Source organism: Arachis hypogaea, chromosome 15, assembly GCF_003086295.3.
Source record: "Arachis hypogaea cultivar Tifrunner chromosome 15, arahy.Tifrunner.gnm2.J5K5, whole genome shotgun sequence".
In the NCBI taxonomy this organism is placed as follows: domain Eukaryota; kingdom Viridiplantae; phylum Streptophyta; class Magnoliopsida; order Fabales; family Fabaceae; genus Arachis; species Arachis hypogaea.
This window is the reverse complement of record NC_092050.1, coordinates 71,299,304-71,305,373: the sequence shown is the minus strand read 5'-3', so window position 1 is coordinate 71,305,373 and position 6,070 is coordinate 71,299,304. Positions and strand designations below refer to the sequence as shown.

Genomic DNA, 6,070 nt, shown 5'->3' with positions numbered 1-6,070 from the left:
TTGTCAATGGCTACATACCATCCTCTCTGTAAAAATGGTCCAAATGCTCTGTCATGGCATGGCTAATCATCTGGAGGTTCTCGATCATGCTGGAATAGGATTCACCCTCCTTTTGCATCTGTCACTACGCCCAACACTCGCGAGTTTGAAGTTCGTCACTCCCATCCCTTCCCAGATCCTACTCGGAATACCACAGACAAGGTTTAGACTTTCCGGATCTTAGGAATGGCCATCCATGGGTTCTAACTTATACCACGAAGATACTAATAACTCGGACTCGGTCTCCTGTATTAGATATCTAAGAGATACTCATTCTAGCTTGGTTGCATGTAGAACGGAAGTGTTTGTCAGGCACGCGTTCATAGGTGAGAATGATGATGAGCGTCACATAATCATCACATTCATCATGTTCTTGGGTGCGAATGGATATCTTAGAAGCGGAATAAGTTGAATTGAATAGAAAAACAGTAGTACTTTGCATTAAATCATGAGGAACAGCAGAGCTCCACACCTTAATCTATGGAGTGTAGAAACTCTACCGTTGAAAATACATAAGTGAAAGGTTCAGGCATAGCTGAGAGGCCAGCCCCCAAAACGTGATCACAGGATCAAAAATACAATCCAGGATGTCTAATACAATAGTAAAAAGTCCTATTTATACTAAACTAGCTACTAGGGTTTACAGAAGTAAGTAATTGATGCATAAATCCACTTCCGGGGCCCACTTGGTGTGTGCTTGGGATGAGCTTTAGCTTTCCACGTGCAGAGGCTTCTTTTGGAGTTGAACGCCAAGTTGTAATGTGTTTTTGGCGTTCAACTCTGGTTCGTAACGTGTTTCTGGCGTTTAACTCTAGACTGCAGCATAGAACTGGCGTTCAACGCCTTTTTGCGTCATCTAAACGCGGCCAAAGTTTGGACTATTATATACTGCTGGAAAGCCCTGGATGTCTACTTTCCAACGCAATTGGAAGCGCGCCATTTTGAGTTTTGTAGCTCCAGAAAATCCACTTTGAGTGCAGGGAGGTCAGAATCCAACAACATCAGCAGTCCTTCTTCAACCTCTGAATCTGATTTTTGCTCAGGTCCCTCAATTTTAGCCAGAAAATACCTGAAATCAAAGAAAAATACACAAACTGATAGTAAAGTCTAGAAATGTTAATTTAACATAAAAACTAACGAAAACATCCCTAAAAGTAACTAGATCCTACTAAAAACATACTAAAAACAATGCCAAAAAGCGTATAAATTATCCGCTCATCACACACACCAAACTTAAATTGTTGTTTGTCCCCAAGCAACTGAAAATCAAATAGGATAAAAAAGAAGAGAATATACTATAAATTCCAAAATATCAATGAAACATAGCTCCAATAAAATGAGCGGGACTTGTAGCTTTTTGCCTCTTGAATAGTTTTGGCATCTCACTTTATCCATTGAGGTTCAGAATGATTGGCATCTATAGGAACTCAGAGTTCAGATAGTGTTATTGATTTTCCTAGTTCAGTATGTTGATTCTTGAACACAACTACTTTACGAGTCTTGGCCGTGGCCCTAAGCACTTTGTTTTCCAGTATTACCACCGGATACATAAATGCCACAGACACATGATTAGGTGAACCTTTTCAGATTGTGACTCAGCTTTGCTAAAGTCCCCAATTAGAGGTGTCCAGGGTTCTTAAGCACACTCTTCTTTTGCTTTGGACCTTGACTTTAACCGCTCAGTCTCAAGTTTTCACTTGACACCTTCACGCCACAAGCACATGGTTAGGGACAGCTTGGTTTAGCCGCTTAGGCCAGGATTTTATTCCTTTAGGCCCTCCTATCCACTGATGCTCAAAGCCTTGGGATCCTTTTTATTTACCCTTGCGTTTTGGTTTTAAGGGTTATTGGCGTTTTGCTCTTGCCTTTTGGTTTTAAGAGCTTTTGGCTTTTTCTGCTTGCTTTTTCTTTTTCTATTTTTTTTCGCCACATTTTTTTTTCTGCAAGCTTTTGTATTCGTTGCTTTTTCTTGCTTCAAGAATCATTTGTATGATTTTTTAGATTATCAAATAACATGTCTCCTTGTCATCATTCTTTCAAGAGCCAACATATTTAACATTCTTAAACAATAACTTCAAAAGACATATGCACTGTTCAAGCATTCATTCAGAAAACAAGAAGCATTGTCACCACATCAATATAATTAAACTAAGTTCAAGGATAAATTCGAAACTCATGTACTTCTTGTTCTTTTGAATTAAAACATTTTTCATTTAAGAGAGGTGATGGATTCATATTCACTACTTTAAGGCATAGACACTTAGACACTAATGATCATGTAATAAAGACACAAACATAGATAAACATTTAACATAAGAAAACAAAAAACAGAAAATTTAAGAACAAGGAATGAGTCCACCTTAGTGATGGTGGCGTTTCCTTCTTGAGGAACCAATGATGTCCTTGAGCTCTTCTATATCTCTTCCTTGTCTTTGTTGCTCCTCCCTCATTGCTTTTTGATCTTCTCTAATTTCATGGAGTATGATGGAGTGCTCTTGATGTTCCACCCTTAGTTGTCCCATGTTGGAACTTAGTTCTCCTAGGGAGGTGTTGATTTGCTCCCAATAGTTCTGTGGAGGAAAGTGCATCCCTTGAGGTATCTCAGGGATCTCTTAATTTGCAGTCAAATGTTCTACCACTGAGCTATAGACCCTTGAGATGAATCTCTCCATCTCCTATGACTTGGAGGTGGAAGCTTTTGTCTTCTCTTTTCTCTTTCTAGAGGTTTCTCTGGCCTTAGGTGCCATCAATGGTTATGGAAAAACAAAAAAGCTATGCTTTTACCACACCAAACTTAGAATATTGCTCACCCTCGAGCAAAAGAAGAAAGAATAGTAGAAGAAGAAGAAGATATGGAGGTGAGTTGATGGTTTGAACTTGAGTGGGTGGGTGTAAGTGGGTTGTATGATGGTTTTAGGGGAGTAATGGATGTGAGTGGTGAAGGGTTCTTGGGAAAGGGTGATATAGAATTATGAGGAGGTAAGGTGAGTGGAGGTCTGTAGGGATCCTGTGGGGTCCACAGATCCTGAGGTGTCAAGGATTTGCATCCCTACACCAATTAGGCATGTAAAACACCTTTGCATGCAATTTTGGCGTTTAAATGCCGAACTAATGCTTGTTCTGGGCGTTCAACGCCCAGATGTAGCATGTTTCTGGCGTTGAACGCCAGTTCTATGCTTGTTTCTGGTGTTCAGCGCCAGCTTTCCTCAGTGTCTATTCCTGGTGTCTGAACGCCAGGATGCTGCTTGTTTTGGGCGTTCAACGCCAGATCCATGCTCTGTTCTGGCGTTGAACGCCAGCCAGATGCTCCTTACTGGCGTTTAAACGCCAGTAAGTCTTTCCTCTAGGGTGTGATTTTTCTTCTGCTATTTTTGATTCTGTTTTTGATTTTTCTATTTATTTTGTGACTCCACATGATCATGAACCTAATAAAACATGAAAGAATAATAAAATAAAAATAAAATTAGATAAATAAAAATTGGGTTGCTTCCCAATAAGCGCTTCTTTAATATCAATAGCTTGACAGTGTGCTCTCATGGAGCCTCACAGATGTTCAGAGCATTGTTGAGACTTCCCAACACCAAACTCAGAGTTTGGATATGGGAGTTCAACACCAAACTTAGAGTTTGGTTGTGGCCTCCCAACACCAAACTTAGAGTTTGACTGTGGGGGCCCTGGTTGACTTTGTTTTGAGAGAAGCTTACTGTGCCTCTTTTCCATGTTTACAGAAGGATGTCCTTGAGTTTTAAACACAAGGGAGTCCTCATTCAATTGAAGGACTAGTTCACCTCTGTTAACATCAATCACAGCTCTTGCTGTGGCTAGGAAGGGTCTTCCAAGGATGATGGATTCATCCTCATCCTTCCCAGTATCTAGGATTATGAAATCAGCAGGGATGTAAAGGCCTTCAACCTTTACTAACACGTCCTCTACTTGTCCATAAGCCTGTTTTCTTAAATTGTCTGCCATCTCTAATGAGATTTTAGCAGCTTGCACCTCAAAGATTCCCAGTTTCTCCATTACAGAGAGGGGCATGAGGTTTATCCCTGACCCAAGGTCACATAGAGCCTTCTCAAAGGTCATGGTGCCTATGGTACAAGGTATTAGAAACTTTCCAGGATCCTGTTTCTTCTAAGACAATCTCAGTTGATCTAATGCATTTAGTTCATTGGTGAACAGGGGAGGTTCATCTCCCCAAGTCTCTTTACCAAATAAATTGGCATTCAGCTTCATGATTGCACCAAGGAGCTTGGCAACTTGCTCTTCAGTAACATCCTCATTCTCTTCAGAAGAAGAATACTCATCAGAGCTCATGAAGGGCGTAAGGAGGTTCAATGGAATCTCTATGGTCTCTAGATGAGCCTCAGAGTCCTTTGGTTCCTCAAAGGAAAACTCCTTATTGATCACTGGACGTCCCAGGAGGTCTTCCTCCTTGGGATTCACGTCCTCCCCTTCCTTCTTGGATTTGGCCATGATGGTTATATCAATGGCCTTGCACTCTCCTTTTGGATTCTCTTCTGTATTGCCTGGGAGAGTACTAGGAGGGGTTTCAGTGATTCTTTTACTCAGCTGGCCCACTTGTGCTTCCAAATTTCTAATGGAGGACCTTGTTTCATTCATGAAACTCACAGTGGCCTTAGATAGATCAGAGACTAAGTTTGCTAAATTAGAGGTATTTTGTTCAGAGTTCTCTGTCTGTTGCTGAGTGGATGATGGAAAAGGTTTACTATTGTTAAACCTATTTCTTCCACCATTATTAAAGCCTTGTTGAGGCTTTTGTTGATCCTTCCATGAGAGATTTGGGTGATTTCTCCATGAGGGATCATAGGTGTTTCCATATGGTTCACCCATGAAATTCACCTCTGCTATTGCAGGGTTTTCAGGATCATAAGCTTCTTCTTCGGAAGGTGCCTCTTGAGTACTGTTGGATGCAGCTTGCATTCCATTCAGACTCTGAGAAATCATATTGACTTGCTGAGTCAATATTTTATTCTGGGCCAATATGGCATTCAGAGTATCAATTTCAAGAACTCCCTTCTTCTGAGGCGTCCCATTACTCACAGGATTCCTCTCAGAAGTGTACATGAACTGGTTATTAGCAACCATGTCAATGAGTTCTTGAGCTTCTGCAGGCGTTTTCTTTAGGTGAATGGATCCACCTGCAGAAGTATCCAATGACATCTTAGCTAATTCAGACAGACCATCATAGAATATATCCAGGATGGTCCATTCTGAAAGCATATCAGAAGGACACTTTTTGGTCAGTTGCTTGTATCTCTCCCAAGCTTCATAAAGGGATTCACCTTCTTTCTGTTTGAAGGTTTGAACATCCACTCTAAGCTTACTCAGCTTTTGGGGAGGAAAGAACTTGGCTAAGAAAGCCTTGACCAGCTTATCCCAAGAGTTCAGGCTATCTTTAGGTTGAGAATCCAACCATATTCTTGCTCTGTCTCTTACAGCAAACAGGAAAAGCATGAGCTTGTAGACTTCAGGATCTACTCCATTAGTCTTAACAGTATCACAGATCTGCAAAAATTCAGTTAAGAACTGAAAAGGATCTTCAGATGGAAGTCCATGGAACTTGCAGTTCTGCTGCATCAGAGAAACTAATTGAGGTTTCAGCTCAAAATTGTTTGCTCCAATGGTAGGGATGGAGATGCTTCTTCCATGTAAATTGGAATTAGGTGCAATAAAGTCACCAATCATCCTCCTTGGATTATTATTATTTTCGGCTGCCATCTCCTCTTCTTGTTCAAAAATTTCTGAAAGGTGCTTGCTGGATTGTTGTAATTTAGCTTCTCTTAATTTCCTCTTCAGAGTCCTTTCAGGTTCTGGATCTGCTTCAACAAGAATATTCTTGTCCTTCCTCCTGTTCATATGAAAAAGAGGGAACAGAAAAATAATAATAATAGGGATCCTTTTTACCCAGGTATAGAGGTTCCCCTGTGTGAGTAGAAGAAGAAAAGAATGTAATGTAAAGAAGGGAAGAAGAGAAAATTTGAACACAGATGGAAGAGGGGGTTCGAATTTG

General features: G+C 40.6%; 1 non-coding gene across 1 annotated transcript; it reads left to right on the top strand.

Annotated features, from left to right (window-relative positions):
- Positions 1-5,274: 5,274 nt before the first annotated feature.
- On the top strand, positions 5,275-5,382 carry LOC112753761 (small nucleolar RNA R71). The gene has a single exon (XR_003178130.1). It is a non-coding gene; the product is annotated as a small nucleolar RNA R71 (small nucleolar RNA).
- Positions 5,383-6,070: the final 688 nt, after the last annotated feature.